This window comes from Equus quagga, chromosome 13 (genome assembly GCF_021613505.1).
Source record: "Equus quagga isolate Etosha38 chromosome 13, UCLA_HA_Equagga_1.0, whole genome shotgun sequence".
In the NCBI taxonomy this organism is placed as follows: domain Eukaryota; kingdom Metazoa; phylum Chordata; class Mammalia; order Perissodactyla; family Equidae; genus Equus; species Equus quagga.
Genome location: NC_060279.1, coordinates 103549196 through 103561699, shown reverse-complemented (window position 1 = coordinate 103561699; position 12504 = coordinate 103549196). Strand labels below are relative to the sequence as shown.

At 56.9% G+C, this 12504-nt stretch overlaps 1 long non-coding RNA gene across 1 annotated transcript; it reads right to left on the bottom strand.

Moving 5' to 3' along the window:
• Nucleotides 1-9012: 9012 nt before the first annotated feature.
• Nucleotides 9013-12119, bottom strand: LOC124251041 (uncharacterized). Its single transcript, XR_006891665.1, has 3 exons — nucleotides 12024-12119; nucleotides 11553-11706; nucleotides 9013-10128 (listed from the first exon to the last, which is right to left on the bottom strand). It is a non-coding gene; the product is annotated as an uncharacterized LOC124251041 (long non-coding RNA).
• Nucleotides 12120-12504: the final 385 nt, after the last annotated feature.

The window sequence follows — 12504 nt, the reverse complement described above, 5'->3', positions numbered from 1 at the left end:
CCTATTACTGTTCCTATGATGGGCCTACCACCTATTCCTGCCCCTGCACCTATTCTCTCCACACCCTTCTCCCCACCCTCCTGGCCTTTGAGGTGGTGCCTCCTCTTCTTGGACTGGGGTTTGCCGATGGAGTGTCTCAGCCCCGGCCTCAGACCCCGCATCAGTACCGCTGGGGCTTGTCAAGCCGGAAGCCCCCAGCACAGCCTCAAGCCCACCAGTGATAAACTTCTGTGGCCAGAGCCGGGACTCCATATGATTCTTGTGGCCACTGACGTTTGGACCTATGTCCTAGTTCTGACGGGTCGGCCCGTGGTGGTGTCAGCCTTGGTAGCAGGCAATGTGCAGCTTGGGCTTCCTTGAGCACCCCTGTGTGGACAGTCAGTGTCCACTGTCAAAAGGCCCATGTTCTAGCTTTAGCTTTGCCCTGACCATCTATGTGACCCTGGGCCAGTGCCTCGACTCTCTGGGCCTCAGTTTCTCCTCAGTACAATAAGAAATGGCACAGAAATCCCAGGGCTTGCCACCTCCAGGATTCTAGACTCCACTCTGGCTTGGAGTGAGACCAAGGACAGAGACAGCTCATGTCCCACCCGGCCCCAGTAATCACTCAAGGACAGAGTGATGGGGATGGGCCCTCGTGTTCCTAGCTGCCAAGCATCCACTTCTTCCCTCTAGGGCAGCCCCGTGTTCCCTTGGGGAACCAACCCTCTCCCTCTCTCAGACCACGCGGTCCAGGGAGGGCTGCCCCAGCGGGGCCTCTGGAAGTGGGTCGTGTGCCCTGGGCCTGGCCAATGGGTGTCAGCCCTGAGACTTTTGCTGGAAATACTGAGAGAAATTGTTTTCCTCTCCCGAGGTGGCAAAGCAGGGGAACGTGAGCCCGGAGGCTATCTTGCTGCAGCCTGTGGGAAGGTGGACGAGCACAAAAGAGAGCAGAGAGACGGACATGGATTTCCATAGCTTAGATCCAGCGGCCTGAAGCCGCTACCACCCTGGGCTTTCAATCACAGGAACTGTCTCTTTTCTGCTCAAACCAGTGCGGGTTGGGTTTCTTCCCTGATTCGCACATTCTCACACCTGACTCAGACCATGCAGAGAAGACGTCATAACGCGCCATAGCGGCTGGTACACACACTGCTAAACATCCGCTCAGAGAATGCGAACGAAGACCAGGGCCAGTGAGGAAGCCAGCCCCCGCCGCAGTGAGCGGGGGCGGGGAGGAATCAGCGAGCACAGGGGAGGGGCTGGACCAGGCCAAGTAGTGACAGGCAGAGAACTTGGTATCCTGGGCCCTTGGGAGCCATTGAGGGCTCTGGATGAGGTGAGGATGGGCAAATGGGTGAGGCTGGCAAGCTGGACTCCCTGACAAGGGGATGAATGTGATTGTGTTTGCATGCGTGTGCACACATACACGCTCATACACACACACACTGAGCTTTGCATGCAACAAACATTCTGAGATGCCTTCTGGGAGCCCTTTGAGTCCCTGCCCCCTGCAGAGGACTGGAAGTGGCTCTGCACATGTGTGGGTCAGAGGCCTCTGGTCAGCTGGGCCCTCCCTCCACCTGGGCTTGGGTGGTTCCTGGGAGCCCAACGACCACCCGGGCGGGGGCAACTCAGGGCGAAGGAGCTGCCTCCTCTGCTCCACCATAGGGTGGGAGGGGCATCAGGGCCTCTGGAGGAGCAGAGACTCAGTCCCAGTGGGGCTCCCCAGGACCCCCAAGGGAGGCTGGCCTCACGGACCTCACCGGGCTGGGCTCAGGGAGAGGCCTTGTCCTGGGCAACAGACTCTGGGCAGGCGAGAATCCTGGAGGCAGAGTGCTTCAGACACACTGCATCCGCCGTGCAGACACACACACACACACACACACACACACACACACACACACACACACGGTAGACACAGCACATGGATGACACCCTCATGGTCAGCCATCTTGTGCGAGCCCTGGTATCGGGAAGGTGGAGGGCCTCTGTGCGGCCAGGGAGCAGGGGCAATCGATGGGGACGCCCCACCTCCGAGACTGCTGCCTGACTCCTGGGCTCTGGCCTGGGAAAGCCTCTTTCCCAGCAGTGGGACCAGCTGGATTGAGGGCGTCCGGAGGCCGCGCCGGGTCCTCCCCGGGCCGCTCCTCTGACGCCGCCTTTCTCTGTTCCTCTTCCTTTCCCTGCCTTGCCTTGGCCTGTTTCAGCCCCTTCCTTGTTTCTGACTCCGGCTCTCTCCTCTCTCTATGGCTCTCATTTGCTGTCTCTCAGAGGGGACACCCAGGACACGGGCCAAGCCTAGCGCTGGGGCTCTGGCCCCTTGGTCACACGGCCCAGCTTTCATCTTCGCGCTGCTCCCTGCCCTGCTTCCTCCCTCTGGCCAGAGCGTCTTGCCCTTTGCCCTGGAACTGCCAGCACCCCAGGGGGGCCTCTGGCCTCGCCTCTTGCCCCAGCCTCTGTAGCCCATGTTCCTTCCCTGTAGGCTGGCCGGCAGGCTGGGCCGTGGGGAAGCCACAGAGCCAGGACACGTGTCCTGGCCCCGGGCAGAACCCTCGTCCTGGCCGCAGAGCCACACTGGCCAGGCCCAACTCTGTCCCCTGAAACCCCTGGAGCCCTGGGCAAGGCTCCTCCACTGGGCAGCTTTGGCCTCCCACCCGACTCTAGGTTGGGAAACCGGCTCCAGCTTGGAGCAGAAGCCAGGATGAAGCAGGATGTGGAGGGGCCCCCAGCAGAACTGAGGTCCAACCAGCGACGAAGTAGGAAGAGGGACCCTGTGCCTTGTCATCCCCCTTGACAGGGCCTCGGGGAAGAGCCTGCTTTGGAAGGGGGAGCGAGAAACAGGGACCATTTCACAGCTGTAGGTCTTGCCGGGTGGGAGCAGAGAGAAGGCCTCCCTGGGGAGATGGGAGGAGCACCTTCCAGCCTGGGCAGGCGCGTTCTGGGGGCCCTTATTGTGCTCCCTGCTGCCATCCAGGCCAGAGTCTGCTGGTGCCTGCCTCCAGGAAGCCCGCCTGCGCAGACCCAGAAGTGGGAGGAGCCCAAAGCAGCTGGCCTTCTTCAGCAAGCCCCTGGGCTAGGACTCCGCCTTGTCACACTCCTTAGGCTAGAAGTTGCAGGGACAGAGCTGGGCCCTCTACTCTGGGAAGACCCTATCTGCCACCTAGCCTCAGGGCCAGGCCTCAGGGCTGGGCTGGACAGTGGGGGAGAGCCTGGGCTGCGTTGGCGATGCCTCAATTTTGTATCCCAGAATCCAGGACGAGGCGTCGCTTCCGGTCACCAAGGGGCTGGTATTCGAGGAAGTCCCCTGGAAAAAGGCCATCAGCCCTCGCTGGGCCCAGGGCTGCCAGATGCTACAGCAGGTGACCCTGGGCAGTGTCAGGAGATGCCAGGAGCTGACGACAGGGCAGTTGGGGACAGTGATCAGTGTCTGCAGAGCTGCCAGGCTGCCTAGGTTTGCGTCTGGCTGAGGGTCTGAGGGGTGCTTTTCCCTCTTGGAGTCTCAGCTGACATCCTGGGGTTGTGAGGTAAGGTGGGTAAGCGCCCAGATTGCTGCCCAGCGCACACGCAGCCCTCAATCAATGCAGCCGTTAGCGCTATTTGGACCGGCAGGCTCCACAGGCTGGAGAGGCCAGGTCCTTTCTGCAGACCTAGGTTAGGGCCTGCGATTGACTAGGTGAAGGGAAATGCTCCTGACCAACTCCCCCTTTCCTGGGCCCCAGTGTCCTCAGGGCACAAAGCGGTTTGCACTCTTGTAATCATGCACGCACCTGGCTTTGGCTCCCCGGGACCCAGCCACCTGCTGGAAAACCAAGAGCTGCCTTTTCAAAATAATGATTAAGAATCAGCATTGACTATTCAAATCGAAACTCCCCAAACCCCTCTCCGGGGTACGCAGGTCCTCTGGAGCCTGTGGGTAGAAATCTCTTACCCTAGTGGAAAAAGCAGTCTGCCGAAACGGAAGTCTTCCTCAATTTAGCTGAGTCATTTTCTTGTGGTTAAGGAAGTCCAGGTCACCTCTGGCCTTTCCCCTAATGCCCATGGCCCCGCCAGCCTGGGGGACCCAATCCACACTTGCCCCATGCCTGCCTCAGCTAACGCAGGGTCCTCCCAGCAGAGGCCTTGGCAGTGAGACTCCCCGCCCTCCTGCGGCTCCCCCCAGCTGCTGCCTGCTCCCACGTGGGAGTCTGGAGCCCTCGAGACCCAGGAACCTGGGTCGCATCCCAGAGTGGACCCTGAGCTACAGTGGAGGAGAGGCGGGCAGACTCGTGGCCTGGGCAACTCTCAGGGGTCTGTTCTCTGGGTGCCCACAGGCCCATGGTCTTGGGCCCCAGTGGGGCTCACTGCAGCCGGGGATGGGGACTCCGTCTTGTCCTGGATCTGAGGAACTTGGCCCAGGAGTGGCAGGTTCCTGCCCAGCCAGGGCTCCCGGTTCACTGGAGGCTGGTACTGGTTGGTGCCCCTGTCTGGCCTCAGGCCGCTGCCCCTACCTTGGAGAGCCTTAGGAAGCTTGCAGAGGCCATCCTCTGGGAGGATGGAGGGATGTCGTGGGCAGGCCACCTGAGTGCTGTGTGGAGGGCCTTTAAGGCACCAAGCCGCAGCAGATGCCCGGCAGGGAGGGGAGGCCAGCTCTGTGGGCAATGGGTCTTAGCCATCTCTGGGCCAGGTGCCTGAAACCAGGGACATCCTAGGACGGCCCCTCATCTGAGCCCTGTGTCTTCTGGCCTGGGTGCCCATCCCGGGCTGTCCGGGAGTCAGCGGGAGCTCTGCGGCTGCCCTCTCGTCTGTGCTGAGGCTTCCCTCGGCTGACACAGGTCGTGTGCTCTCTGGGGCTCGGTCTCAGCCTGAGAAGTGGGCGTGCTGATACCCACGGCCCGGGGTTGTTGGGAATGTCAAGGAACAGCAGAGTCAGAGGGAGCCAGGAGGTCAAGCCCCAGGGTGTGTGTGGGATCATTGAAAGCCCTGATATCTTTGGGGGATCAGAGGACCCCTACGCTTTACTTGTGGGGTCCCAGGAGTAGTGAGATTCGGGGCTGCTCTTTGCTGACCTGGGGAGGAGCAGTGTAGCAGCGTGGGCTGGGGGCATGTCCCAGCTGGGGTCTGAGGTCCCCCCGTGGAGCCCCCTTTAGCCTAGAGTGTCAGGGCAGAGAAAGGCCAGCCGGACATACCTGCATCCTGGAAGCTGTGGAGATGGACCCGGGCCTGGAGAGACTTCAAGGCTAGGAGCAGGTGATGGTGCTATTGGGGCCCACGTGGGACCCCAAACCAAAAGGATCAGGACACTGCTGCAGCTGCCAGGAAGGTCTACCTCCCTGGAGGGCACATTGGCCCATCTTGATGCCCAGCAGGCATCCACCGGCCTGGCGCTGGGGGCTGTGTCGCCCACAGTCATCCCACACCCACTTGGACTGGGTCCTCTGAGGCTCTGGCAGCAGTGTTTGGGAAATTAGGTGAGGGGGGCCTGGGATGAGGGTGAGGAAGGGAACTATTTATGTCTAAAAGTCATCTTGAAATTTTCAACATTTTTTTTTTCAAAACAAAAGCTCTACACGTGGTGGAGGGGTGAAGCTCGCTCTGTGGGAAATGAGTCAGACAGCCATAAAATGTGTTTTTCTGAGCCGAGGGGATTATTTTACATCTTGCGGCGTGAAGACACTGAGAGGAAGCCCTCCTGCTGGCCCCTGACGGGCTCCCTGTCCTCCAACCTGGGCCACGCGTCGCCCTCCTTCCTGAGGGGGCTCTCGCCCTCCCGGGGCAGATGAGGCCTGCGGCTGCCTCCCACCTCCAGGCCTCTCCCTTCTCCCTCTATGACCTCACCTCCCATTCTCTGAGGCAGGAGTGAGGCCGTGAAGGGTGGTGGCCTCGTGCTGGCTCCTGGCTTCACCATTTACAGCCTGAGAATCTGGGTGAAGTCCAGGGGGCCTCGGGGAGCCTCCTGCCCCTCATCTGATGGACAGGCTGGTGTGGGACCATCCCTGGAGCAGCTGACAGGATGCAACCAGAGACAAGAAAGCATCTATATGCCACTGGTGTTCAGCAAAGGGCTTCCCTTCCCAGCCAACAAGCAGCATCCTTGCGTCTAGGTGATGAGGGGCCCAGGGGGCAAGCTGGTCCTTTGGGGGCCCTTCCCAAGGCCAGAAGGGAAGGTGTCCTCTCCTAACCTCCCCTGGCTAGCATCCCCACTCTGCTGAGTCATGTCCCCCCAGCTCTGGTCCCAGCGATCAGGAAACAGAATCCCCACCCCAGGGGCTGAAGGTCTCAGAAGGCCTGGGGTCAAGTAGTTCCGGGGCCCTGGCGGACAGGACCCAGTGGCTTCAGAGTTCTCAGGCTTCTGCTCCCCATTCCTCCTGGTCCCTGCAGGTATTGGGTGGGACAGCAAGGATGGGCTCTGCCTAGAGCACCTCTGAAGTCCCTCTTGGGGCTGCTGTCCATTGCCATGTGTGTCTGCCACAGCCCCACCACTAAGTGCTAGAGTCACAGATCCCATGGACAACCTGGAGCCCAGGGGACCTATGTGGCCTGCGGGGAGAGACCGCAGAAGTCAGGAACAAATGCGGGGCCCAGATCACATTAGCTGATTCCAGAAACCCACCACCTTCCTCCACTAGGGCTGTGAACTTGCTTTTCCTTTGGAAGCAATGGTATGAGAGTCACTCTGAGTTGTCCTCGCTCTCCACGGGCTCCATTTCTTCCTGGGTCAAAGAGCAGGTCCAGTGGACTCCAGTTGTTTTGCCTGCTTCATCTTCTCTCATTCCAGCCACAGTACTTGGATGTTCCTCAGAAAACCTCCCCTCCCCGCCTCTCATTCCCTGCAGTGTGGGTGGAGCTGTCCCCTCCTCCCAAACTGCTTTTTGGGGGTAAGGACATTACTCAGGATTGGCCAGTGAGCATCCTCCATCCTCCAAGATGCAGTGGCTGGTTCAGTGAGGAGTCTATGGTCCAACAGAATCCAGTTCCAGGACTTATGACAGAAACTTCAGAAATTGAAGCTCTGTTCTGGCTTGCTGGGTATCTGTTTGGAGGCCTTGAGTTAGTTACTGGGAAGGCTAGTTACTGGGAAGTCAGTTCAGTCTCCAACAGGAGACTGAAGCCAGCAAAAGAATGGCAAAACCAGGAGATGGAGTGAGAGAAGACTCTTGATGACATAGTCTGGCTGCTGGATCCAGCCCTGCCTGAAGACATATCCCATCCTGTTTTTTTCCTCATTGCACTCGGCCCTGTGCCTGAGTCCCTGGCACAGAGGCAGGATTTTGGTGAGATGTGTCAGCATCGGGTGCTCCTTTCTGTTTAGGTCACTCAAGCTAGGATCCTGCAAGCATGTGTAAGCCAAAAGCTGAGGATCTGCCTGGTGTGAGGGCCCAGTCAGAGCAACCAGCACACAGCTGGGCTCACCAACCACAGAAGCCATGGTGTGGGCGAGAGGGGAGACGGGGATGGCCCACACTGTACACGACTCCCTGAGGAGACCTCCCTCAGGGGTGAATTTGGGAGCAGACTTCATGGGAAGTAGCTTATGATTTTCCAGTTTTTAAATTTAGAAAAACAACTAGCAGGATGTTCTTTTGTCTCCACCTTTTGGTCTGTGGGGTGGGCACCTCCACTTGCCGAGGGCACTGAGCGGCGGGAATTGGTTAATTTTGTTAGGTGTCTGTCAGCATTCCTGACACTGGAGTGGAAGCTGCACGAGGGCAGAGGTTCTGCCGAGTGAGTGCGGCTCACAGCTGGGCCCTGGAGCCGAGGGGAGCACCTGCACTCAGGAAATATTTGGTGAAGGAAGGAAAAGCCTTGGTCCTGTCACTCCCCTGCTCGGAATCCTCCAACGGCTTCCCGCGGCAGTTAAAATATACAGAATCTAGATTTCTTCCTCCGCCCCATAAGTAGGGTGACTATGTCCTTTATTGAACAAGGAGAGACGCTTTTTGTGAGTCAAAAAGGATGCTATCAACAATTATGCTGGAAGAGTGGGAGTAAACCAGACCTGTCCCAAGCAAACGGGGGTGCTCGCCACCCCACTCAGAGGTCCCCACGGCACTGGTCTCTGCCCCTCGCCCACATCCAGCCACACTGACTTTCCATGGGAAGGTTGCTGTCTCTCTACCCGGAGAAGGCCTTTTCCTGCCTGGATCTTTCTCATCACCTCGGTCTCCACTACACTGTGCTCTCAGGGGCCTTCCCCGATGACCAACCCTCGCTCAGGCCAGGAGCTCCTTTCACCTCCTGGCACTCATCCCTGTGCTCAGCCCCCGCCCTGAGGCAGCCGGGAGTGATCACGAGGCTTGGGGACACAGCAGCTGTCAGCCCCCGCATGGATGCTGTGTTCCCAGCACACATCTCCAAAGCGAAAGTGAAGGGAGCCTACTTCAGCTTGGAGGCGGGAAGTGAAAGGCAGAGGAGAGGAAGGAAGCAGCGGGCAGCATGGACAGGCCAGGTCAGGGTGCTTCCCGGAACTGTGCGGCGCCGGGCCACCCCAGAAATCACATGCCCTCTGACCTCTGCCACTCTGACACTTAAGAAGTGTTTGGAACCAGAATTTGCGTGCGGATCATAAAGCAGCTCCCTCAGGGAGGAGCTCCCAGCAGACAAGTACCCGGACTGCACAGCCAGACAGAAGACACCGGACGTGTTCACGATTTTTCTAATGACCTCTGTCCTGATCTGGGGCTCTATAAAGTTGTTGCAGCCCCCGTGTTTGTCATTTGGCTCTGGCTCGAGGTGTATGCACGCAGGAATTTGTTTACAGAACGTTGACGACGGCACGGCCTTCATGTGGGCACCGACACCACCCTTTTGGCTGCTCCGAGGGACTGGCCCCCCTCCAGGATTCCCAGACTCATTTGCTGCCCCGGATTCTTTAAAACAAAGAAACCTGAGTATTGGTGTTCACACAAGGTCCTGGCAGAAAACCAAACTCAGCCCCGATGTTTCCAGTAAAGGGACCATTTATGGGGGTGTGACTAGGGTTGAGGGGATCAAGAAGGGATGTTGAGGCCCTGAGACTAGTCACGGCAGCATCGTCACCACCATGGGGCTCCAGAGGTGAGGCAAGGCATTGGTGCTGCCAGAGCCCCGCGAGAACTGGACCCAGGGAGGGCAGAGGACAGGCCACCTGACAGCGGCTGTAGTCTTGAGGGCGGGCGGATGGGGCACTAAGGCAGGCAGAGGGCAGAGAAGTAACAGCCTCTCCTCCTCTCATCTCCTGGTGCCTACCATCGGCCAAACCCCACAGGAAGCCAGAGGTGCAGGAGGTCCCCCGTGAAGCCCACAGAGGCCAGCCTCCCGCGGCGATAGTAGGTGTGGAGTGGGTCTGGGGACAAACAAGAACGATGAGCGTGCTTGGGTAAGGCATTCCGGGACAATTTTGCAGTTAAGCTTGGTGGCAATCCTTCTCATCCTGTACAGCTCTCTTGAATCCGTCCACCTCTGTGCACGGAGCCTCTTCATTGGCCCAGCCGGTGTCTGTTGCTCACTGTGGTCCCTCCTCCACCCTCCACACCACAGCAGAGTGACCTGAGGAGCAAGCCTGGCCCGGAGGCTCCCCACGACTCCTGCTGCTCTTGGGGTATCGATCAAAGTCTGAACCCCTGCTTTTGGGAGGCTGACTGTCTGGCCCAGCTGACCTCCGGCCTCACCTCTGGTCCTGCCCTCCTGCCTGCTCCATGTGGTGTGGTCGCTGGACATTTTTCGGAACCTGGAATGTCACGTTCCCTTCCACTTCCGAGTTTTGTGTATGTTGTTCCCTCTGCCTGGATTCTTTCAATCTAGCCCTCAACAACTCACAAATTCCTTCAGATCCTTCAGATCCCAGCTGAAAAGTCACATTCCTAAGAGTGACTTCCGTGAGCCCAGAAAGCAGGCGAGGGCTCCTTCTCATCACCTCTGAGGTTCCTTTCTTCACCATATGTGTCACAACTGTAATTAACTGATCAATTGAGTAACTCTCTGTTTATTGTCTGTCTGCCCAGAGAGACTGTGAGCGTCCCAGGAGCCTGCTCTGTCTGTTTGGTTTATTTCTCTGCCCCCATACAGCGCCTGGCACACAGTAGGCAGGCCACAAATGTTGCTGAGTGATGGAAAGGAGAACTTCCAGCTTCTAGTGATGGCAGGTGAGAGTATTTGGGTCCATTCCGGCACCGAAAACAACTAAAAATGCTGGATAAATTAAAAAAATATATATATTAAAAGCAGCAAAGAGTTGGCTGTATAAAAAGGAATTGCCAGGCCAAAGTTGAGGGGAGAAGGAATCCAGATAGGTGAGCAAGAGCGGTCACTTTTTCCCTGAGGCATTTTCTGATCCCAATGAATTCAAGTTGTATTTTGAAAACCTCATGGAATGGGAGAGACGGGAATCAAATCCCAGGACTCACATAGGTGGGGCACGTAATAAGCCACCATCCCACATTGATGTGGGACTCCAAAAGGCTACCTCCTCAGGATAAGGGTGAGCCAGAAGTAGCCCAGTCCTTGCATCATCTCGCAATCCCAGTTCTCATCTCCCGGGTGGGCGCGGGACACTCCAGCCTTAAGGCCACTGAAGGTGGTTATGGACTAGCGCTGCTCCTCAAGGTTTGGCAGGAGCTAATAAAAATGCTCTCTAGTGGAAGACGCCTTTGTCCTAAATCTCAAAATTTTCTTTCAAACAATTTTTTCTAAAACAACGACCAGAACATAGTCAAAGATGATCAGACACACAAGAAAAAAGACACTGTGAGTGAAAACTGGAACAGTTGACAGAAAACAGAAGTAGAACCATAAGACGTCAAATTATTGACTATAAAAAACTGTGGATCTGATGTTTAAGGAAATAAGACATACTTAAAAATAATGGCACGGAACGAGAATCTATAAAAAGGGACATTGCAGATCTGAAAAAAGAATCAAGTTGAATCTGTAGAAATGAAAACTACGATGATCAAAATCAAGAACTCAACAGATAGGTTTCAGAGGAGAGTAAACACAGTTGAGAGGGGAATTAGGAAATTAGAAAAGGAGCCAGAAGAAATTATCACAAATGTAGCACACAGAGACAAAAGGAAAATATGCAATAGATGACATGAGATAATGAGGAAAAGAAGATCTAATATTGTCCCCAAAGGAGAAGAGAGAGGAAATGACGCAGAGGCAAGGTTTTAAGGATTAATGGGTAAGAATTTTCTGGAACCAATGAATGAATGCATGAAGGGATGCACTGAATCATTGAATGCTTAGTTGTGCTTTGGTAGTACAGCTCCATGGTTCAGGCAACCCAGAGCTCAAAAAATACAGATGGGAGATTCTGGACCCAGAGTGTTCTTTACCAAGGGCCATGACGTTGTCCAATACCATGGTCAATGCAGCAAAGGACACAAGTTAAGGGTGGCAAATCAACACTTGCCTGTCTGCGCCTCTGCAGCACCCCCACTGCCTTTTTAGGAACTCTCTGGGCGGCCCTGAGATGCCCAGCTGCATCCTCCTGTTCCTTCTTCCTCCTGCAGGCCTTACTGACTAGCCACTGGGAGATAGTAGAATGCCATTCCCCAGTCAACTGGGGGGTGCAGTGGCATGGGTGGGTGAGGTGAGAAAGGCGTCTGTCCCACCTTGATGCAGTACTGATGTACTGTGCTCCTTCTTTCCTCTGACTCAGTCTCTCTGTTCTGTGGCCGGGTTCCAGTCTGGACCCTCAGGGTTCCTGGTGGAGACTTATTGACCAGCTGGCTGATATGGTCTGGTCCTGGCTGGAGCGGGGGGGATCTGAAAGAAGAGGTGATGTTAGAGTGTCCCTTTGCAATAGCTGAAGAATGCTTGATGATGCCAGCACCACCTCAGGGTCCTCCAACCTGGGCCCCAACATGGGCCAAGGAGCACTAATGTCTCTCATTGTCCAACCCACCAGCATCACCTACAACCCGGATGGCAAGCATGTAGAAGCTGGGCTCCAGAGGCAGGAGAGAATCACCCAAGCCTGGGTCCTTCTCTGTCCCACAGCCCGCCAGCTCCCACCCCTGAGCTCTCTCAGGCGGGAGCGTGATCTGGCTGGCAGGTGGGTAGTTTATTTGTGACTCACGCACCCCTCTTGGATGCCGGGGGCCTGGTCCTCATCCTCCTCAGTGTGACTCGACCTGGGATCAGGTTCTCGTGGTTGCTCTGTTCTGGGGGACACCCATTCATCATCTTGCTTCTGGGAATCTCGGCACACCTCTCAGACATGCTCAAACAGAGAGGCTGCCAAACCTGCGCCTGGTCACACAGCAGGTGTGTGCTGAGGCGAGGGCACACTCGGTCTCACGCCCCCGGTGGGTGGGAATGCAGGCCCTGCCCTTGTGCAACCAGCATTAGGGCCTGGGTGCCAGGAGCAGCTCCATGGCGGAGCCTCATGGAGGCCTTCCGGCAGGCGTCAGCTCCCCCTACCCTCAGCGGCAGGTCCCTCCAAACCACCGTGCTGTGGAGGCACCAGTCCTAAGGGCTGGTCTCATGGGGAAAGCAGAAAGGGAGGGCCGACCGCGGCTGATCTCCTAGCCCAAGAGGAGTGAAGATGGGGGGTCATGTGGG